The following is a 25,089-nucleotide window of genomic DNA, read 5'->3' on the forward strand; positions in this document are numbered from 1 at the left end:
CCTCCTCCCTTGTGGAGATCTGTTAGAAGCACTCACCAAGGGGGTATTGGTAATGGATGAGTCCATTATTGAGGACCATACTGGTGAAGAGCTCAGGGTACAAAGAAAGTTAAAGACTTGAATGTAACAAGTAAAATCCAGCAAAAATACTAAAGCAAATGGTAATGACATTAACAATTCTTACAATGAATGAAGTAAGGAACAACAGCATTTGAAGTATATGAGAAGCAATTTCATATAAGGACTGGCACTATATGTAAACCGTGGAAAATTTAAGTAAGGCACAAGAAGGAGAAAAAGCATGAGCTTATCACAGAAATAAATGTTTCAAATGGGCTTTACAAAGCATAAGATTCTTTGAAAATAATTGTATATAAGCTAATATAAATCAGTTTTTTGTTTGTTTTCAATTTGTAATTGACACATAGTAATTTTTCTATGGCTGACTTTGGAAAAATTAACTAAAATGGATTATATCACATCACTGTTAAGGAACAATATATTCTGGACAAACTAATGAAACTGTAGAACAGAACTTTAGTGCTTCAATGTAAAAACAATATTTGGATAACATTAAAATTGCTGTAGCTACTTAAGACACTAATATTAACTACTATTATTTTTAAACTGGTGGTAGACTAGTTTCTGGAATGTATTTCCTCTATTCCTTTAAAACAATGATTTTTTTTTGGTTGATATTTTTTAGAGTCTGAAAAATTGTTAGCCTATCAAATTTAATGCCTTTCCTGAATAGCATAATCCCAAGTTAATCTACTTATTAGCATGTAATTTTGAAAGAAAAATTATTTTCCCTGTCCAAAAAAATTAAGGCAGATCATTTAAAGTTATTGTGCAATAGGAAACTCAAAGGGTTGATTTACTTGTCATTTCATAAAACTCTTGACATGCAGAAAAATAAAATCCTCAGTTATGAGAGCCAGGAAGTAATGAGTTCTGAGTGGAGGATCAAGAAGTATAATTCCAAAGTCAATAAGAAAGAATATTAGGCTACAATTTGTTGATAATAATTTACAAATATATTTCTAAAAGGATACAAAGAATACTGATATTTTTAGCTATCATCTATTAGATCTATTAGTTATTCTACATTGTTCACATTTCATGAAATAACATTGTTCTGTAAATTTGGCATATTAACAAAGGATAAGTGGGACTTTTGTCATATGCATCACATTTGTTAGCTTCTAGTGTATGAGCCAGTAATTAATACAATATTTCCACATTACAGATAATTTAGAGTATATAAAACGACAAAGCATCTTATGAACATACATATTTTGAGATTTTGTAGCTCATGACTTTTAGTATTATTGTCTATTTTGTCTTGAGTAGCACCATTTTTGGAATATTTCTAACTTCAGTGCATCAAGCTAAATTGTTGTGTCTATTTGGAGCACCCTATAAAGCAAATTGAGTCATAATTATGCAACTTTAACAAAATAGAGGCTAAATTGCAAATTATGAACATCAAAATGTAACTATCTGACAGCATTGCTTATATGTTCCCTGGTACAGATGATCCCTTATTTGCACACCAAGGGCGCTGCATAAAGCCCACAGAAACCCCCAAATAAAACAAGGCTAAAATGTACAGTAATTATGCACTGATAAAACACAAGAGCAGAAATAATTATTGACAGAATTCCATGAATAATATATAACAGTGAGAACTGTGCCTTGTGACTGATGGTTGATGACATAAAACAGAATCCACAGTTAAGTTACTGAAATTTCAGTGCAACTGGGGAGATGACCTGAAGATTCACTCAGGTGTGTTCACACATACAGCTATGCATTAACAGAATATTTTAGGGAAATGATCAAAGAAACTGTCTAAAGAGAACAGAGTCTATCCTAAAGGGATGATGAAGGATGAAATTTTAATGAGATTATGTCCAGGGCAAGTGTCATAGATAAGCAAAAATCTGAACTTGGAGGATAAACAAGATTATTAATGATTCCTTGATGAGAGAGAAGAAAGTATGGGACCAAAACTGAATTCGTCCTAAAATATCAGGGTAAAAAAACAGAAGTTTACTGGCAAAGAGGAGGAAGACCAGTTTGGTAGTGAACAGAAATAGGATAACTTTGACAAAATAGATCAGGGATGAGACAGAGATGGTTGTGAACAACAAAGGACAATGATGGCAACAGGGAGTTTTTGGGGGGGGGTCATGGAAGAAGACTATTACAACAAAAGTGAAATTTCAGAAATAATACCACAACCTCAAACATCTGCTCCATGAGGGAACTTTCTAAGTACTATGATAACCCCACTCCCAAAGCCTTAATTGTCCTGAAAACAAGTAACACAATTTAAATATAATTTCATCTGTCTTTTTGCTTAAAAATCTCTCTATTGCACACAGATAAAAATAAATTAAACTTCATTAATTGTAAAAAAAAATAACTGTCCATGAGAAGTATTAAATGCCTTTGCTTAACTGATTTGTAATACTACATTAAAATGGATAGGGTAGAGAGAGATGCTAATATTATTTCAGAAAGATTATTTCATTGAATTTTTAAATTCCTGCTTTAAAAGATAAACTGACTTTTAGACCATGAAAGAAAATAGGAATGTCTCCAAAAATATTAGTTCAAAGATTATGGTCAGTATTGGTAATACTTATCAAGGTAACTTTATGTTGACTCTTTTGTGAAGCTAACTTTTTTGTATTAAGCCTATATTATTTATGAACTGAGTACTCAGACTCAGATAGTCACTTTTCTATAGAAAAGGGAGTATGTAATGGTTTTAATAATCTCTTCAAATACCAAACAAAATATTATGTTAATACCTATTTGGCCTTAGATGGAATGATGCTTCAGCTATTAAAGGATTCACAACCAAAAATACATATTTGTTTGTGTGAGCACGTGTGTGTGTATGTGTGTGTGTGTGTGTGTGTGTGTGTGTGTGTGTATGCATATGTAAAGGACAGAGGTCTACTTTGTGTATCTCCCTCTGTTGCTTTCTACCATATTTAACCCAGACATAATTGTTTCAGATGCATTGGCTGGACACCAAACCACCACTCCAGGATATGCCTTTCTCCACACATACCCAACACTGAATTATAAGCATACACCACCACATTTGGCCTTGTTATATTGGTGGTGGAGATCTGAAATTAAGTGTTCGTGCTAATGTATGTAGCAAGAAGTTAATGTGATGTGTAATTTTCTGAGCCCAAAGTCTTTGCCTTTTATAAAAAGTACTTATTTATATACCAATACCAAACCCTTGGAACTGATTTCCAACTGTAGCTATTAACGAACTTATGTAGAGCAATAGATGCTACTCTTCTGTGGCAAGAGAAGTGGAGAAATGAGTGATTATTTAGGGAGACTACAGTGTTATACATAGTTGATCAGGAGAATTCAAACCATATTGTCTTCTTTTCCTGTCTTTAGAAGCTTGAAATTAAGTTTTTAATCAAAATAATTGATACAGCTGTTCAGTACATGCTACAAATACCGGGATTGAATCATGATCAGTTCACTCATCTGTAAAATAAGGATAATTACATTTATGTCAACCAATCTTCATGTGATGTGATTAAAGAAGTAGATTTGCCTATGTACATTAAAGTATGTTAGGCAGAAATCACTTAAATATGACAAGCCAGGCATTTTATTACTCAGAATATTTTATTTACACTATGTTTAATCCTCAGGCTTTAAATTTATGGTTTTGCCAAATTCTGAGACTGTTAAAAAGCAAAGGAGGTATATAGTTAATGAATACTAATGTGGTTACCCTAAAGGATGGTATCTAGTAGTTTGGAAAACTATTTTACTCACACATAAGGGGGACTATCCAAATGAAGAGCAGTGTGAACACATATGCATCATACTTCTGTTTTTAAGTGGCAGGTAAATTTCATTTGAACACATATAATGGACAAATGGTGAATAATTGGGTCTAACTCTTCAAAATCAACTTCATTTGTACATTTCCTTGGTGGCTGCTACAGAGAGCAATATTAATCTATACTTTTTCCTCTCAGAAATTATATGACTGGGGAAAAGATAAAAATTGTCTTTGATTGGGTGTTATATGTCTAAGCCATGGTTTAACTGTAAATCAGTTGTCTTCATAGGTGAGTAGAGTTGCTATTACAGAGTGTTAATACACTTGCAAGAAGTGTTGCTGGGAGTAGAAGGTGTTAGACATTGATCATGAGTTTAAGAAATGGGCTATTTACTCTGGCTCTTCTTCGAGAAAAAAATCTTCCTGTTAATACAATGATTGTTTCTCCATAAAGAAAAGAAAAATATGCCATTGCATGACATAAAAGCCTCTTTAGTAAACTAAGACTTATTGGGAAATATAAAAATTACAATAGAAAATGTTTCCCTATAGGAACACAAATGCCTTTAACTCTCAATGGGAACTCACAGTATGACAAATTTTAAAAGAGATAGCATAGTTTTGGGGAGGGGCTCTGATATGATTTTCTATTCCTCTGACCACCCTAGCTCTTTTTCTATAATGAGGGTCTGCATTAGCTTATTTTGCCAGTAAATCACAAAGTTGCACAGCACCCTGAATAAAGATACTAGTTAGAGAGAGAAGTACTTTATATGACATAGTTCCAAGAAAACACATGGCTTAGATGAAGCTGGGTCTGAGGAGCATGAACACTTTAGGTCATGTTTGAGAGGAAAGAGAGTGCAGCTTGTAAGCTGTGAGCTTCTTGCAAATTCAAGAAAAGCAAATATCATCAGTGCTTAAATGGTTTGGTAGTTCTGCATGCTTAATCAAACCATTTACATTACAAGACTGTGTTGAGTTCAGTTATCTGCTTTATTGGGATGGTTACTATTAGCACTAATTTCAGTGAATTTTAAGTAATTTAAATATAAGCAATGATGATAAAACACATACACACACACACACAAATTGGTCAACAATCTTCTCTTTGTCTTTAGTCTTTTTCTATTAAAAGATAAAAAAGGAGGAAGACAATTCAAACACAAAATCAACTGACATTATTTTAATTAAGTCTGAAGTTTATAGCATTCTTGTACATTACATTGCCACTCAAAAGAGAGTAAAAAATAATCAAATTCATTGTTATTTGAATTAATTATTCAAAATAAAATTTACACTCAAAATATTAGGTATCTTGATATTCACAGGCAAGTGGATGGCACTTAAAGAAACCATCCTGAATGAGGTAACCCAGTCACAAAAAGAGGAACACAGTATATGTACTCACCCATATATGGATTTTAGACCTAGAGCAAAGGATCACCAGCCTATAATTCACATCACCAGAGGAACTAGGATACAAGGTGTATTTAAGAGATTCATATAAAGTCCCTCACAGAACTAGGAAGGGACAAGTCCCCCAGAGCTCAGGTAAAGTGGGGGGGGCAGCAAATGGAGAGAGAAGTAGGAGAAAATGAGGGAGAGGAAAGGAAAACATGTGCGACAAGGAAGATTGAGCCTGGTTAGGAATAGAAGATAGGAAAGAGAGAGAGAGAGAGAGAGGCAGAGACAGAGAGAGAGAACATAAAAGAGGGAGCCAATATTGGTTTGAAGATAAAATTGAACACAAGACTGCTCCCAACTAACAATTTGAGCTTCCGTGGAAAGGCTATCATAAACGCCCTTCCCAGAGAGTGAGATCAACAACTAACTTTTCCATGGAGCCCTCAACTAATGGCTGTTGAAAACAGGATCAAACACCCATACATAAACACTGAGTCGAACTAGAACCCAGATGCAGATGGAGAGGACAAGACCATGCGGCAGAAACACATACAGACAGCTTACCTGAACAAGGAGGAGCTAATGGCCACTAGACTGATAGCTGGGAAGCCAGCATGGGACTGACTCAGGCCCCCCTGAATATGGGTCTCAGCCAGAAGGACTGAGCAGTCTAAGGGACCTCAGACAGTGGAGCCAGGATGTATCCCTGGTGCACAAAAGAACTTTGCGAACACATCCCCCATGGAGGGATAACTGCCTTAGTCTAGAGACAGGAGAGAAGACCTAGACCCTACTTCACATGACCTGTCAGATCTACATGACCCCAACTGGATGGCATTCCCCTACATATGGAATTGGGGTGGGGGGATGGGAGGGGAGGGTGGTTAGAGTGCATGTGAGAGGGCAGAGAGGGTAATAGGGAGAGAAGGAAGGAGGGAGGGAGGGAGAGGGAACTGGGATCGACATGTAAAATAATAAATTAAATTAAAAAAATGCTTTGACTCCAAAATTTAAGTTCAAGGACAAGCTACTGGTGAAAAGGATTTCTATTTTTGTTTCCACAGAAAATGAAAAGATGTGGATTCCTTCCAGACTAATGTGGTTTGATCATGCCAGACCGCCTGAAGCAGAACACAAGGTGATCCTACATTCAAAACAGCTGGACAAAGCAGCCCTACATACCACAGCCAGGATTTCTGAATCTTCTTCGTTTCCCCATGACAGCGCCCCTTACCAGCAGGAAGTAGTTTGGAAAGAACGATGCCCAAATTCCCAAATATTGTGTATAAATGTTTGTTTTCATTTAATTGGATTTTGTTATATAAAATAAAAAAATACTAAAAAATAAAGAGACAAAAATATTATCTTCTATAGAAGCAATGTTATGAGAAGCATTTCTGACAAATTGGTTAGGATTATGCAATGATTTTTTATCATGATATTATTATGATATTGGGGGATGAGACTAGCCAAAAAAAGTTGCTACTCTAGATCTCTGACCCAAGTGTGGAGAGTAGTACCAAGCAGTTCAAACTCTAGTCCTCTTACAAACTCAATTAAATTCAGAAAAGCCCTCTCATGATAAAATGATCTGTAGTTTTTCACTTCCTGGCAAAGTGAAACTAACTGAAAATCTCTGACAACTAGGCAGAGAAAGACAGCATCAGACACATAGCAGTAGAATGACAGGAACAGGAGACTCACCCTGATTTAGAGGACACCATCTTTGCTGATTTAGCATGAAAATATTTTCAATTTGCCACTTCACTTCAGAACATACCATAAAAAAGGATGCATAACAACCATATTGCAAACTATTAAATACACAGATAACAAGATGACTTTTATGAAAAGAAAACAATATGCTCCTTTCATAACATAAACTGCAGGTTTCATTAAACAAAGTTGTTGGGAAAGCTACATATCTTTTCAAATTCTCAGTTATTGCAGAATCTGTAAATCCTATGCTCCATTACTCCACTACAACCTAGGGAGATGCTCTCATATAATAGCATTTCATTCATGATTGAATTGACACCGAATGGTTACCTCTTTGCAATATATCCAAAGAATTTCTGATTTAGGAGCTTTGTATTGGTTTTATTGTTGGACTGCGAAAAGAAAAAAAAAAACAATATAGTTTCTTTTTTTTTCTTTATTGAAAATAGTTTCTGTCATCATACATTATATCTGGATTTCAGTTCCCCTTCCTCCCCTCCTCCCATCCCCTACCCACCTTACCTGCTTACTGGTATGCATGTCATTAGAAAAGAACAAGTTTCTAAACAATAAGCACCAAAACTGACAAAAAGAAATACAATAAGCAAAAACCACCATAGCTAGCACATAAAGAAAGATGAAAGAAGTGTACCATTTAAAGTATGTATCAGTTGTATTGAAGTGTGTTATGATGGCTTTAATTCACATTAACCTAGATCAACACAGGTATTACATAATATATTATGGCATTAGCAGTCACTTACTAAAATCAGGAATTCTTATGGGGTCTGGTTCAGAATTTAATCAGAAAGAGCAGACTCCTGAAACAGACTTACAGGATTCACATGAACACAGTGAATGTTCGGAGTTTTCACTAATGGAATTAGTGTTATTTAATGTACATGTTTTGGTTCAAATATTTGAGAGCTACTACTTTTAAAGGACTGAACATAAAGACTCAGAAGCTATAAAGCATCAGATGTGCTATGCTTTGAGAGGTCTGCCCATTTCTGAATGGAGACGGAGGAAGAGTACATACAGAGGTGGTTAGACAGACAGAAAGCAGCGGGAGGGACTTGGAGAAGAGTAGAGAGCAGAAACTGTAGTTGGTATGTAAAGCAAATAAAAATGTTATTTAAATAAAATAAAAACTAAAAACTTTTGTAAATTTTGAAATCTTGAACAAGAATTAATCAATCTGTCATTTCATATTCTTTTAAAGAATCTGGTTATTGATACCTTCTCTAAGATTCATTTAACCTTGTCTCTAGTATCTAAAATGATGGTAACATCTCATAGTTAGGGAGCAACTGTTACCTAATCTTTTAAGGTATTTAAGGTATTGCTATGATTTTAATTGGCCAACATAATCCACGTGAATAATAATACTAATTTAGAATTCATTACATAAGGCACAACTTTGAATTAAAACATAACAAATTGTGCCAATATAAAAGCAGCTGTCGCCTATAATCTTCATATATTTTCATTCAACAACACACTTAATTTTATTCTAGCAATCTAATATTAAATTTCTCTTGACTATATTTGTCCAACATGGTTTAATTACCATATCATTAAAGATATTGTTCAATCTATATATAGCATTTCTGTTATATGGGCAAATCTTATGTTACCTTTCCTATTGGGGATGCCACTCAGATAGTTATTTTTCTAAGTAATAGCCAGAGTTAATACATCATAAAGTCAGTATTTATATAATTATATTTTAAAGACATGCATGAACAAGTATACACATACATGCACTTACATGCATACATATAGAGAGGGTAGGTTCTATAAAACACTCTTACACCTTGCAAGGAATAATTTTAAGAGAAAGCAGTAATCAGGAATTTTGACATAGGACTATGAGGAAACAGTTTTCAGTCACTATCAAAAAGGAATCTTTGGCTGCCAACACATACTGCACTGGGAGTTGAATATAGATCTTTCTACATGTCAAAAATGTGCTATACCCCTGATCTATATCCATAGCCCTCTCTCTGACACTGTTATCTTAACTCCTCAATGAATTCTTAGTTGCCTCTCTCCTCAAAATTTATGATGCCTTCCATTACTCATCTGGGTATCTGTAAAAATAGAGGGCAATAAAAAGATGAAACCTTTTGGATTATGAAATCATGCTAAAAAATGTTTCTGACTTTAGACTTTCTTATAGGGATAATCAACCAGTAAAATCTATAAATTTCCAAATTCAGAAAACCTACAAAATATGGAAGACTTCTTTTGGAAAAGGGACACATAATGTGTATCATCTTTCTAAAGCAAACATGTTTTGGCACTTTTTATTGCACAGACTTGCTCTAAAAGCCATTTTCGATTATTAAATTGTATCATAAGTACTTCATTGTATCTATTTATAATGTATCACTAGTGCTCAATTCAACAGCACATATACTAAAACTGGAATGATACAAAGAAGATTAACAAGGCCCCTGTGCAAGCATGGCATGCAAATTTGTGAAGTGTTCCACATTTTTAGAGGGCTGATCTCTAAATTATACAAAGAACTCAAGAAACTAGTCTATAAAACACCAAATAACCCTATTAAAAAGTAGTGTGAAGAACTGAATAGAGAAATCTCAATAGAGGAATGCAAAATGACTGAAAAACACTTAAGTTCTCAAAATCCTTATCCATCAGGGCAATGCAAATCAAAACAACTCTGAGATAACATCTTACTCCCCTCATAGAAACACCAATGCCATCTTATGCTAGAGAGGATGTGGAAAACAGGGAACACTCATCCAGTGCTGGTGGGACTGAAAACTTGTACAGCCATTTTGGGGAACTGTATGGTGCTTTCTCAGAAAAATAGGAATCAGTCTATTGTATGACCTGGCAATCCCTCTCTTAGGCATAAACCCAAATGATCCACATCCATGCAACTAAGATATGTGTTCAACTACGTTCATAGCACCATTATTTGTAATAGCAAGAAACTGAAAGAAACCTAGATGCTGCTCAACTGAATAATGGATAAAGAAGATATGGTACATTTACACAATGGAATACTATTCATTGCAAAAAAAAATAGAATCTTGAAATTTGTAGGCAAATGGATGGAACTTGAAGAAAACCATCCTGAGTGAGGTAACCCATCAGAATGAGAGGAACTTGGTTTTGTACTCACTCATACATGGATTTTAGTCATAAAGCAAAAGATCGCCAGCCTATAATTCACATCACCAGAGAAACTGGGATTCAAGGAGGAACCTAAGAGATTCATATAAGGTCCCTAACAGAAGGGAAAAGGGAGAAGATCTCCTGAGAATAATAGGATCATGGAAGTGGAGAAGGACGTAGGAGAAAGAGAAAGGGAGGATTGGAGAATATATGGGACCAGGAATATTGAATCAGGGGTAGAATAGACAAGACCAAAAAAAAAAAAAAAAAAGATAAAGAAAAAGAAAGAAAGAAAGACCATAATAGAGGGATCCATTATAGGTTTGAAGAGAAAACTTACACTAGAGAAATGTTTAGAGACCTACAAGGATGATCCCAACTAACAATCTGAGCAACAGTGGAGAGGCTACTATAAACGTCCTTCCCTGATAATGAAATTGAAAACTAAGTTAAATGCCATGCTAGAACCAACATGTATTAGCTGTTGGAAACAGAAGCAGACACCCACAGCTAAATACTGAGCCCAACTCCTAGAAACCAGTTGCAGAGAGGGAGAAGTAATGACCAAAGGGGTCAAGACCAGGCTACAGAAACACACAGAGACAGCTGGCATGAACAGGGGGAAGATCATGGTCCCTTAGACTGATAGCTGGGAAACCAGCATAGGACTAACTCAGACCCCTGAACATGGGTGTCAGGTAAAAGGCCTGGCAGTCTAAGGGACTTCTGACAGTGGAACCAGGATGTACCCCTGGTGCATGAATATACATTGGGAACATATTCCCCATGGAGGGATAATTCCTTAGCCTAGAGATAGGAGAGAGGCCCTAGACCCTACTCCAAATGGCTTGACAGATTTGGATGATCCCTACTGGAAGGCCACACTCTCCATATGAAGTGGGTGGGGAATGGTATAGGAGGGGTTTCAGGGAGCATGGGGGTGGGAGGGAGAGGGAACTGGGATTGATATGTAAGAATATTAAAATATATTTAAATAAAAATGTCATATCTCCAATTTGATCATGTGTGAATATATTTGTATATATTGCTTTTGGACAAGTTAGTTTAATTTTTCTAGGTCTCTCCTTTGAAAATCTCCTACACCATTAGAGGTCATGCTGGTATCCAGAACCCCAGACAGCATACCAGTACCTGGAACCCCATAGCCCATACTGGTATCAAGAACCCTAGAGACCACATCAGTATCCAGAACCCCAGAGAATACACCCTCTGCTAGAACTTCAGAAACACAGAGGGAATGTTTTTATTCCAAACAACAGAGGTCATACAGGCTGCCAAATCCCCAGTGGAGACCCTCCAGACCTGAGGACTATCCAGTCACCAGAACAACAGTCCACTCAGTCTAGAATACCACAGAGAAAACAGAAACCACAAAGAAAAACTCAGAAATTTACACTTAAACCTATCATTATCTTAAATTCAAATGCTTAGAGGCCAGCATAATACAAATAACAATAGCCAGGGCAACATGCAACCACCAGAGCCAAGCTATTTTACCACAGCAAATCCTCAATATTTAAACACACCTGAAGCTTAAGGAAATGACCTTAAAACTAACTTTATGAATATGATAGAAGCCCCTAAGTAGAGATGAGTAAATCTATAAAAGAAATACAAGAAAATACAAACAATGGGAGGAAATGAGTAAATCCTTAAAGAAAGCCAAGAAAACCAAGAATAAAAAACAGGTGAAGGAAATGAATAAAACTGTTCAAGTCCTGAAAATGGAAATAGAAACAATAAAGAAAACACAAACAGGGAATTTGGAGAGGGAAATCTATGTAAATGAATAAGTACTACAGTCCCATGCAACACCAGCAGCATACAGGATGAACTAGAGAAAGGCATTGGAGACAAGATCAATAAATAAATACATTGATAAAAGAAAATGTTAAATCTAAACAATTCTTGAAACAAAACATCCAGGAAATCTGAGATACTAGGAGAATAATAGGAATCAAAGGAGAAGAACTCAGTTCAAAGGCTTTAAAAATATTATATATACATATATATATATATATATATATATATATACTTATTTTACATACTGATCCCAGTTACCTCTCCCCCTTCCCTCCCTCCCATGCCCCCAATCCCCTCCTCCCATCCCACCACCACAGGGTGATGCCTCCTAGGAGGGATCATCAAAATCTGTCAAGCCATTTGGACTAGGGTATAGGCCCTCCCTCCTGCCTCTAGGCTAAGAAAGTATCCCACTATGGGGAATGTGCTCCCAAAGTACTTTTGTGCACCAGGGATTCATACTGGTTCCACTGTCAGAGGTCTCTTAGACTGCCCAGACTGAGACCCATGTTCAAGGGGTTTGAGTCCATACAATGCTGGTTTTCCAGCTAAGAGTCAGAGCGTTCATGAGCTCTGCCTTGTTCAGATCAGTTGTCTCTGGGTTTCTGTAGCCTGGTCTATTAGTTAGCTATCAATCTCATTACTGGGGATGGGAAATTAAGGTAGCCTCTCCTCTGTTGTTCAGATTGTTAGTTGGGGTCATCCTTGTAGGTCTCTGAATATTTCTCTAGAGTCAGTTTTCTCTTCAAACCTATAGTGGCTCCCTCTATTATTGTATCTGTCTCTCTCTCTTTTTCTTTTCACTCTCATCTATTCGTCCCCTGACTCAATCTTTCTGGTCCCAGAAGTTCTCTTCTCTGCCCCTTCTCTTTCTCCTAACTCCCTCTCCACTCAGTGCTCCCCCACTCCTAATATGTTCAGAAGATCTTGTCCCGTTTTCCTTCTGTCTCTTAGGTTCTTCCTTCTACCCTAGTTTCTCTGGTGGTATAAAATATAGGCAAAATAGAATACAATCAGGGACATATATATATATATATATATATATATATATATATATATATGAAAATTTTCTTAACCTATGAGAGGAGATGCCTATAATGATATTAGAAGCTTACAGAACACCAAATATATTAGACTACAAAATAAAGTCCCTCAACACAAAAATCAAAACACTAAACATAGAAATAAGAATGTTAAAAACTGCAAGAGGAAAAAGGTCAAATAATATATAAAGGCATTATCAACAGAGAATCTAAATTCAAATGGGCCTGGAATAGTATGTTACAGATGATAAAAGACCACAGATACCAGCCAGGAATACTATACCCAGAATAACTTTCCATCACCATAGATGGAGAATGCAAGATATTCCATGATAAAGTCAAATTTACACAATATCTAGTCACAAATTCAGCCCTGCAGAGAATAACACACACATCTACTACTACCAACAAAATAACAGGAATTAACACTCACTGGTCATTAATATCTCTGAAAATAAATGTACTCAATTCCAAATAAAAAGACACAAACTAAAAGAATGGATGAGAAAACAGAATCCATTCTTCTTCTGCATACAAGAAACAAACCTCAACATCAAAGGTAGATATTTCCTTATAGAAAAGGGTTGTAAAAAAAAGCCTTTCCAAGGCTATCATAAATGCCCTTCCCGGAGAGTGAGATCAACAACTAACTTCTCCATGGAGTCCTCAACTAATGCCTGTTGAAAACAGGAGCAAACACCCATACATAAACACTGAGTCAAACTAGAACCCAGAAGCAGATGGAGAGGACAAGACCATGCGGTAGAAGTACATAGAGACAGCTTACCTGAACAAGGAGGAGCTAAGGGCCACTAGACTGATAGCTGGGAAGCCAACAGGGGTCTGACTCGGACCCCCTGAATATGGGTCTCAGCCAGAAGGTCTGAGCAGTCTAAGAGACCTCAGACAGTGGAGCCAGGATGTATCCCTGGTGCACAAAAGGACTTTGCAAACATATCCCCCATGGAGGGATAACTGCCTTATTATAGAGATAGGAGAGAAGCCCTAGTCCCTACTTCACAGGACCTGTCAGATCTACATGACCCCAACTGGATGGCATTCCCCTACATATTGTATTGTGGTGGGGGGGTTGGGAGGGAGGGTGTTTAGAGTGCATGGGAGAGGGTAGAGAGGGCAAAAGTGAGGGAAGGAGGGAGGGAGGCTTGGGGGGAGGGAGGGAGGGAGGGAGAGGGAACTGGGATCGACATGTAAAATAAAAAAAAAAAACAAAACAAACAAAAAAAAAAAAAAACGCTTTGACTCCAAAATATAAGTTGAAGAACAAGTTACTGGGGAAAAGTATTTCTATTTTTGTTTCCACAGAAAATGAAAAGATGTGGATTCCTTCCAGACTAATGTGGTTTGATCACACCAGACCGCCTGAAACAGAGTACAAGCTGATCCTACATTCCAAACAGCTGGACAAAACAGCCCTACAGACTACAGCTAGGATATCTGAATCTTCTTCGAATCCCCCAAGACAGCGCCCTTACCAGCAGGAAGTAGTTTGGAAAGAACGACGCCCAAATTCCCAAATATTGTGTATAAATGTTTGTTTTCATTTAATTGGACTTTGTTATATAAAATTAAATAAAAAATACTCTATATGCATAAAAAAAAAAGCCTTTCCAAGCAGATGGTCCCAAGAAGAAAGCTGGTTTAAGCATTCTAATATCAACAAATTAAACCCCTAACCAAAGTTAATGAAAAAATACAGGGAAATGACTCTTCATAGTCTTCAAAGGAAAATAATACACCACGATGAAGTCTCAGTTCTGAACATATATCCCCCAAATGCAAGGGCATCTGCATTTGTAAAAGAAACATTAATAAAGCTTAAATCACACACCAAACCCCACACATTGATAGCAGGAAACTTCCATAACCAACTCACATCAATGGACAGATCATCCAGCCAAAATTAACAAGAAAATTACTGGAGGTAACAGTTGTTATGAAACAAATGGATCTATAGAATAGCTACAGAACATTTCACCCAAACACAAATTAACATGTCTTCTTAGCATGTCACTAAACATTCTCCAAAATTCACCACACACTTGATAAAAGGGTAAGTTTCAACAGATACAAGAAAATTGTGATAACCCCCAGTATTCTTTCAGACCAGCTTAGATCAAAACTGGATTTACAAATAACAACAGAAAGCTTATGATCTCATGGAAACTAAACAACTTCCTACTTAATGACTGTTGGGCAAGGTAGAAATAAATGTACAACATACCCAAAACATATTGATATTCATGACAAGAAGATAATTCATGGCACTAAGTCCCCCCAAAATAAATGAGAGAATTCTCATACTAAAAAAAAGAAGCAAACACTCTCGAGTACTATTTACCAAAGTTAAATCAAGATTAGATAACTGATTTAAACAGACCCGTAATCCCCAGTTAAATAAAAACAGTCATCAAGAGTCTCCCAAAAAAGCCTAAGTCTAGATAGTTTCAGTACAGAAATTTATCAGACTTTCAAAGAAGAGCTAAAGCCAGTACTCCTCAAATTATTCTATGCATTAGAATATGTGACCATATTCACCCTATACCCAAACCACATAAAGACTCAGCAAATAGAATTACAGATCATTTCCCTCATGAACATAGATGCAAAAATGAGAAAGTACTGGCAAGCTGAATCCAAGAACACAACAAAAATCATTCACCATATCAAGTAGGCTTCATCCTAGAGATGAAGGGATGATTCATCATAAAATAATCTGACAATGTAATCCACCATATAAACAAACTGAAAGGAAAACAAGACAAAACAAAACAAAACATGGGATCATCTCATTAGATGCTGAAAATCCTTTGACATAATCCAACACTTCCTGATGATAAAAGTCTTGGGGATATAGGGGATACAAAAATCTTATCTAAATATAATAAAGGCAATATACAGCAAGGCAGTAAACAACATAAAATTAAATGGAGATAAATTTAAAGCAATTCCACTATGTTCAGTATTAAGTCAAGGCTATCTACTCTGTATCAATTCAAGATAGCTTGCAATTCTAGCTAGAGCAATAAAACAACCTAAAAAGAGATCAAGAGGATCGAAATTGGAAATGAAGAAACCAAAGCATCAGTATTTGCAGACGATATAATAGTATATATAAGCTGTCGCAAAAATTCTACCAGCGGGAATCTACATCTGATAAACATCATCAGGAAACTGGCTGCATACACTATTAACTCCAAAAAATCAGTAGCTCTCCTGAACACACATAACACATGGGCTGATAAAGAAATCAGGGAAATGGCACCCTTTGCTATAGCCACAAACAATATAAAATATCTTAAGTCAAACCAAGCAAGGGAAAAAGTAGTATGACAATAACTGAGGCTAGTGTTTGAAGAAAGAAATCAAAGAAGATATAGTATGATGCAAAGGTCTCCCATGCTCATGAATCAGTAGGATTGACATAGTAAAAATGCCCATCTGAGCAAAAGCAATCTGTACATGTAACACAATCCTCATCAAAATTCCAGCACGATTTTTTAAGACCTTGAAAGAACAACATTAAACTTTGTATGAACAAAACAAACAAAAACATAAAATAAAAACCATGATAGCTAACACAATCCTGTACAATAAAAGAGCTTCCAAAGTTATCACCACCCCTGATTTCAAGCTCTACTACAGAGCTACAGTAATAAAAGCCACAAAAAAACCCAACAACCTTAGATCATGAGGGGAGGTGCCTAGTCGTACTACAACTTAATATGCTATGTTTGGTTGATAGCCCTGGAAAACTTGCACTTTTTTTTTTTTTTTAAGGAAACAGTTCCCAATAGAAATAATGAGCCTATTTGTAGTAAAAATCTGTGATATACTATGCTATTTCCCCTTTAGAAATGATGGATGTCTACATCTTCAGCAGTACTGATAGGTATTTTCCCATCTCTAAGGAGTCATGATGGTTGAAAGCCTTCAAGTGTCAACTTATCTTAGTCTACTTGAACTAATTTCTCTAAATAACTTAAAATCATTAATTTATAAATTATATAACAGAATTTATTGCTGATAGTTCCATGGACTGAGAAACTCAATATGATGATGTCAGCAAAGTATCTAACAAGAATCCATTCCTTTTGAAGCTCCCTCTCCCTCCTGTCCTCCCATGTAACCAGCCATCCCCCATCCCAAACCCCAACCACTCCTCAGGGAGGGTGAGGCGTCTCAGCGGGAATCATCAAAGTCTGTAATATCATTTGGGGCAGGACCTAGGCCCTCCCCCATGTATCTAGGCTGATAGTATCTCTCCATAGAGAGTGGGCTCCCAAAACCCATTCGTGCACTAGGAATAATGATTCCAAGGGTTTTTAAATATTACACTATAATGGCCATGCTTTCAATTCTCTCTGAGACATTAAATTTTTATTTGTATAACATATTAATTTTTAACATAGGATGCAAAGTGTTAGTCCATCACAACATTCTCAAACAAAGTGTTTCTATTAGATTCTCCTTTCTCCCCATGTTTCTTACCACATGTTACCCTGATCTCATGTTTGCAAATCATGTCCCATTTCTTCTTTACCACACCTCCCATCCTACCATGGCACCTATAATTGGACTTGTAGGAGTCTGTCATTTTCTTTAAAACAAGGACACTACCATGATTATGCAGAGAAAATGACATGCAAACTACTTAGTAACCTAAAATTCATATTTGTTTTGAAGTATGACTATGATTAATTTGAAATAAAATACAAAATGTAATAGTTATAGTAGACCAAAACTAAAATATAAAAAAATGAGGGTTTCCCAGAGGTTAGCACAACAATCACAAGAAAGTCTTAAAGAATATAGCTGGATGGTGGTGGCACATGCCTTTAATCCCAGCACTGGGGAAGCAGAGGCAGAGTTAGAGGCAGAAGGATCTCAGTGAGTTCAAGGTTATCCTGGTGTACAGAGTGAGCTCCAGGACAGTCATGGTTTCAAGACAGAGAAAGCCTGGAAACCCTGACTTGAAAAATTAATATATGTGTGTGTTTGTGTGTGTGTGTGTGTATGTATGTGTGTGTGTTAAATTTACCACCAGATTTGAAATTTAAAAAAGATTTTCTTTTTATTGAGTGTGTGCATGTAGCATACATACAAGTGTACAAGTAGGCAAGAAGAGGGTGCCATATCTCCTAGAAATGATGTTTCAGTAAATTGTGAACCAAAAATCAAGGGTGCTGGTTTACTGAACTAGCAGGCAGTACTGTTAATCATGAAGCAGCACTAGTATATAGTGCACTTTATTGCAATTCTCAGCTCTTATTATGAATAAAATCTCCTATTTTGACATGTCATTGAAAAATGTAACAAAGAACCAAATAGTTTTGTGTGAAATAAAAGAATAAAATAAGGTAATGACAAAATGCTTCCTGTTTGTCACTGCTGAAAATCATTTTTATATGTTTATTAAATTCATTATCCTTTGCCTGATGGGTAGTGAAATAAAATGAATATTTATGTTCATTTATTTCTTTTAAAATGACAAAAGAGATGGTGTTCTGTTCGTCTTTTCCTTTCTAGCCTGCTATTCCACATTTATTTATAGAACCCTACTAAGAAATAAGAAAGTAGCACATAAACAAAGAAACTCCCACATTTTAAGATTGTTATTCTAAATAAAAAGGATAATATTTGGTTCAGATACTGACTCTTCTTGAAATCCTGTATTAAACAACCATAAGCCCCATTCTGTCAATGAGTACATACTAAATATAGGTTGATAATACTCCCAGAATCCTTTTCTTAGCAGCTAGGAACATAGGTAGAAGTTCTTTTTTTTTTTTTTTTTTTTTTTTTTACTTATTTTCTCTTCTATTGATGTGGTAAAATACTCGAGCCAAAGGAAATTAAAAGAGAAAGGGTTTGTATTGGTTTATATTTCCAGAGGGATCAAGTCCATCATAGTGGGGAAGGCATGGCAGCAATGGCAGGCAGTTAGTCATACTGTATCCTCAGACCACAATCAGAGAGTGAACAAGAAGTGGGTCAAGGCTGTAGAACCACAGACTTGTTATGTTTCCACCTCTCAAATGATCCATAACCTTCCCAATCAGTGCCACCAAGTAAGAACCCAATGTTGAAACACCCAAGCCTATCGGGAAATATTTCAGATTCAAGCCATAATATTTGGCTCCCAATCTCTATAGACACATGGCTAATTTATGATATTCAGTGAATTGAGTTCAACTTCAGACACCCCCCCATATCATTTTAACATTTTCAACAAAGTTGAAACATCAAAGCCTCTTCTGGGACTCAATGTCATCATTTAACTGTGTATCCCTGTAAAATTGAAAGCTAAATTAGATACTTCAATATACAGTGGCACATAATATTTATTTCCATTCTAAAAGGGAGAAATTGAGACATTGTGAAGGAAGATTGGATGAAAGAAATATGGTTGAAACTTAACAAGGAAAATACCAAATCCTAAATTGGAGCTGTTAGTGGAATCTTGCTGACACATCTTTCTTATTGTTTCAATATAGAATAGGAGGCTTCCAGTTAACAGCGCTAATCTCTTTAACAATTATAGCCTCTTATTCTTTACAATCTTTGGCTGTAACTTTAAGTTACCTAGTGCTCTTTTATTATGCCAGCTGTTCACTTTTATTCCTTTCTACCTAGTTGTTGCTCTTTTTCATTATAGACCTGCATAAGAATATTCAATAGTAAACAATTCCCCTGACCTAATGTTATGCCTCTTTGAAATTTCATATATCAAAAAAATTAGTCTATTAGACAAACTTAATTCAGAGAGTGTATGTACAATTACATATTCTAGACCTGAAAAGATGTAGGCTATACAGTATTAGAAAATAATAATCTAAAGGGAAAAGGGCAGCAAAACAAAGTTTTAGCCTTGAGATTAATGTTTTTGTTTAAATACCTGGTACTACCACGATTATGATGATGTGTTATCACAAGATTAAATGTTATATGAAACATTTCAGTGTGTTCTTATATATAAAAATGCATAAAGATGGCCTGGAGAAATGAATCAACAGGTAAGAATACTATCTCTTCTTCCAGAGAGCCCAAGTTTTGTTTCCTAGCACACATGTCAGATGGCTTACAACCCCCTAAAGCTCCAGCTTGAGGGAACTGAATACTTTCTTCTAGCCTCTATAGGCAACTGCATACATATGTATTTTCACTCATACAGATACACAAACATACACATAAAAATTATTCTAAAAATGTACAAGTGTTCAAAACAATGAATTGAACTAAAATCCACAAAGATATGCACTTTATTGGCCTACATAGTTCCTTAAACTTGGGAGATATGTTTGTGTCTTATTAATTCCCTACATAAAATCTGGTGACTACATAGCATATATATTGAGACAAATGTATATTTTTAGATCTTGTCAGGCTATGCAAGCTATTATAGCAGTGATGTTTTTTATTTCTCTAATTTAAAAAATATTGAGATGGAACATGACAGATATTACTCTTTCCTAATTTTACTTTGATATATGAAACAAATTTAAAGGAATCATATATTGAGATCCATCAGTAACAATTTTCCATATCCATGCTGTTCAATATGGCAGCCCCTGACTATTAAGCATTTGAAATGTGGCCAGTATCAGTGAAGAAGTTATTTAAAATTTTAGTTAACTGAACTTCAAATAGACACATATGGCTAGTGGGCACTGTAGTGGCTAACACAGATTTCCAGAGATTTGTTGACATAAGTGCTTGTTGTAGAAGGTTTTAGGAATAAAAGAGAAAAAATATCACTATAGATAGTTACAATTTTTCTTTTACACCATTGCCAGTGACTTCTGTAAGGTAACATGGAATTATAAATTTACCAACATCTAACACTACACATTATTAGTAGAATCACCCCTTTACATTTATGCCATCATACCATGTTTGTAACGAGCAAATTAAGGTGACAGACTGAATCTAAATACTTGCCAGGCACAGCAAGTTGGATATATAGTATCCATTATTTCTTTATTAAGTAAAAGAAACACAAATATTATTCATAATAGATAGGTTTTAAAAATAGGTCACTGATTTTCTCATTTTGAATATAGAAACACACTCTAAGAAAACATTCAACCATCCTAGGATGTTTGGGATGGTTTGGAGTAGGTAGACTTTTGTATGAGGCTGCCAGAATCTTTTACTTTCCTTAGAAATAGTGACCTACTTAGAACATGTTCTTACTTGTCCCATTTCCTCCATCTTCCATTTTAAACACAGGCATGGTACCTGCAGTCAGAGTAGCTGCCTCAAGGACACTGGAAAGAAAAGCCACATTTTGAACTTGTTTGAGGGTAGAGAAAGGGAGTGGGATATATGACTTATGGTATTATCACAAACCTGGCATGCATAATTCTGGTTTTTACCTTGTGAAAATAATATTGTCCTATATAGACAAATCACTTGTAGTATTTTGTCATATGCATCCAGCCAAAGGCAAACTGAAAAAGTACTGATTAGTGGCAAAAGCCATTAGCTTCCAAAATTCTTAGAGTTTTAGATGTTTAATTGCTTTTTCTAAATGTGGTAAATTTAATTCTCAAAAAATTTTCATTCATTGACTAAGACCAAAGACAAACTGTGCTGAATTCAACAACTAAAATAAACAAAGATATGAATATGCCTCTATGACAAACTGTTAAACTCCAAAGGCCAAGTAAAACTATTCTGTTCATGAAAATAAAGTAATACCAAATATTTTCAAAACGTAATGTCTTCAGCCTATTTTTAAGGAGGTTTAAATCCATTTCAAGTGGTAAGGCATAAAGATACAAAACATCAATATCAAAAAAGAACAGGTCAAGCAAAGTAGAAGTGATTCATGAAAGAAAAAAAAAACTATAGTAAATGGAGAAATTTTATTTACATGGCACCATTAATTTAAAAGACCAAAATTAGAATGTTCAAAATATATTTCATGAAAAAGTCAGAAATTCACCTCAAAGGCTTCAATGCTCTGAGCATTTAGTCTACTACATATTTCTCCTCATTACAATCAACTTGTAGGAGTTTGAACATTTTCCTTGGTATGGTCACTTCACGTTTAGATCTTAAAGAAATCTGAACCTTGAAATAACTGCAAGATTTTCATCTTAAAAGTGTCTTGATATTAAATAATCTACATTCTTACTTTTTTAGATAACATTTTAGCTGAAAATGATCCTTATAGATAGGTTCTTGCGTCCATTCTCTACAAATACTCTTATCTGGCCATAATAACTATCTTCTTCTAGTGTGTAATGCCTATTATGTAACTTCAAGAAAACCACAAATACAATAGAAATTGTGTAAGAATAGTAAAAGAGCAGTCTGATGTTTCTATTACTCAAATCAATCTCTAGAATCTCTTAAAAATCCCCTATGCTATGAAATGACAAAACGTTTTGCTGCAAAAGAGTTTCTACAGATTATATCATCCTCTCTTCATGATTTAGTTCTTTTTATATGTAGAATAAAATCATTAATGTGTCTATTAAAGATATTTTTCTCTATTTAAAAAAATGGAATCAACTTAGTTTATCTTTAGCATGCATCTACTTACCCACAGGGGCATGTTCCAAAACCCATAATGTCAGCCTAAAACTTCAGATTATTTAAATTTTGTGAGCTAATATTATTCCTACATCTTTACTGAGCATTCATATTATATTATGGATTTCACATTTGTGTTCAAAGTGAGGTACAAAAAAACAAGCATTAATTTCCACAGTCTTTTGCTCTTACTATAAACTATAGTAAGCTCTGTAATGATATATTATTTATGATTTATTAAAGCTTGTCTAAGAATTCTGAAAAGCAAAGTCAGCTTCCATTTATAGAAGCCAGGCAGACACACACCTTTATTCCAAGTAGACAGAATCTAGGAGGTGCTGGTACACACCTTTAATCTTAGGACTCAGGATTAAGCAATAGATGGATCTCTCTGAGTTCAAGACCACCCAGGGATACATGAGACTATATCTGTCTGAAAGAGTAATAGGTCATAGACCTTTAATTCCAGCACTAGAGTGGTATAAAATCTATAAGCAGGGTCTTCTGTGTTCAGTAAGAGGCATTCATTCTCCAGTCACTCTGAGGAGAGGGTACAGTCTGAGGTTTGGTGAGAGCTTGTGGAGACAAGATCAGCCTATTAAGTCTGAGATAGTGGTAAGAAGTGAGTGGCCAGCTCCTTTCCTTTTCTGTTATTTCAGCTTGAAGTTGAACCCCAATATCAGTCTCTTAGTCATTTATTTATTCATGTTACAAAGCTCATTATATGATATTTCCCACTCCTCAACAAAGAGCTTTCATCTTTCAACATAAAGAAAACATTCATCTTTACTTTGATGATGTTGAAATTGCTAGCATCACTACCTTTGAACCTTAGGACAATTGTGAAGTGAACTAGGGTTTAAATTTGAACAAGCAGTGTGATATCAACATAGGCTCTAATTATCAACACAGATACCAAAAGACCAGCAGGAATGCAGTATGGACACATGGGACAAAGTGATTGGTGACATACAGCATGGTGTTTAAGCAGTGACTAATTGAAAAGTATAAACAGTTTAATTTTGAAAGAAATTCACGTAAAACTTGCTTCATGACTGTCCGTATGTAACTTAAGCCATCTAAATTAAAACTGTTGATGAGAATTACTAACATATATTTCTTTACTTCAAGTCTCTCCATTAATTTTATTTTTATTATTTCTTTTTGGAGGGCTTACCCATTAGAAAAGAGACTGGTATACATAAATTTGTATGGTACAGAATGTAAAACATGAAATGAACCTAAAACTGTTTGCATATTATTAGGATTATATTCAGTTATTTTATAGGTTGAATAAAATAATTCACATAATTTTAAAAGCCACATATTTTCATTAAATACATAAAAAGGTGTAACACAAGTTCTAATGGATCTTAATAATAAAAATCCAGAGTTAGATATTGGAGCAAATGCTGAAAGGTCATAGAAGAAAAGGAGCCAGCCACAACAGAGTCCTCTATGGAATTCTCAGATCAAAGGGGTGATCTGGTCCATACAAATCCTCAGAATGAATGAAATGAGCTCCTGTCTGCTCCTACCTTATATTCCTCTCTCTGCCCAGCCATATCACTCCTATCTCCAGCTCCCAAGTGCTAGGATTACAGATATGAGTTTGCTCTGTTTCTCTTTTATACTGGATCAATCTCCTGTAGACTATGGTGGCCTTGAACTCACAGAGATCCATCTGCCTCTGCCAACTAGGTCCTAGGATTTATTATCATATACAAAGAAATAAAATTGAAACCCAAAATTCTACATAGCTCTCTCTTTCATTTTTTTTCCATGGTCCCATACTTGATTCTAAATTGAGTTGTTAATATAGGGCTTTAAATCCTAACAGAAGGCATAAAGAACACTATAACCATATACTTAATATACCATTAGCCCTATATGTCCTAGCATTAAGAGTAAAAAGAATTATATCCTAAGATTTTGTAACTTCAATAATATTAAATATTTGACCTTAAGGTAAAGCACAAAACCCCAAAAATCAGGTATTAAAATTTAGGATATAATACCATCCTCATTTTAAAAATTAGAGCAGAAAATATTCTACTTTCCTTATTGTCTGTAAATAGTAGTTAGGTGATAATAAAATAGTTTGAAAATAATAAAAACAATTTGCTTTAAAGAAACCCCAGACTCAAGCAAGGAAATTTATAAGAAGGATTCAGTATTAACAAGGGCAAGTATTTTATGAGAATCCTATGGGCATGTCCTTGAAAATACACTGTTATAGCCTTTATCTGAACTCATTGAAATAGCACAATTCAAAATTTCTTGACAATATTTTGACAAAAAATTACAAAATGTATTGAACTGGATTATTCAAAGTTATGTATTTGTGTTAGTGATTTTGAAATATCTAGCTTCATATAGCTCGATTATCTTTTAAAAATATGCATGTGGTATCACTTTCCATATGAAGTTTATAATAAGTTATAAGAATTGTATTTTCCTGTGTGTTTTGGATTCATGACTTTTTTACTTAAAGAAACTTTACTTTTATCATTATTATATTACTGACATGGATCTTTATATCATTCA

At 35.1% G+C, this 25,089-nt stretch overlaps 1 protein-coding gene and 1 non-coding gene across 2 annotated transcripts in view; one reads left to right on the top strand and one right to left on the bottom strand.

Annotated features, from left to right (window-relative positions):
• Positions 1-25,089, bottom strand: part of LOC127218330 (dystrophin-like) — a gene marked incomplete at its 3' end in the record, with an annotated part of 164,192 nt that overhangs the window by 41,378 nt on the left and 97,725 nt on the right. The window lies entirely within an intron of this gene.
• On the top strand, positions 9,362-9,468 carry LOC127218332 (U6 spliceosomal RNA). Its single transcript, XR_007834184.1, has one exon. It is a non-coding gene; the product is annotated as a U6 spliceosomal RNA (small nuclear RNA).

Source organism: Phodopus roborovskii, unplaced genomic scaffold (assembly GCF_943737965.1).
Source record: "Phodopus roborovskii unplaced genomic scaffold, PHOROB, whole genome shotgun sequence".
NCBI classification, from domain to species: Eukaryota; Metazoa; Chordata; class Mammalia; order Rodentia; family Cricetidae; genus Phodopus; species Phodopus roborovskii.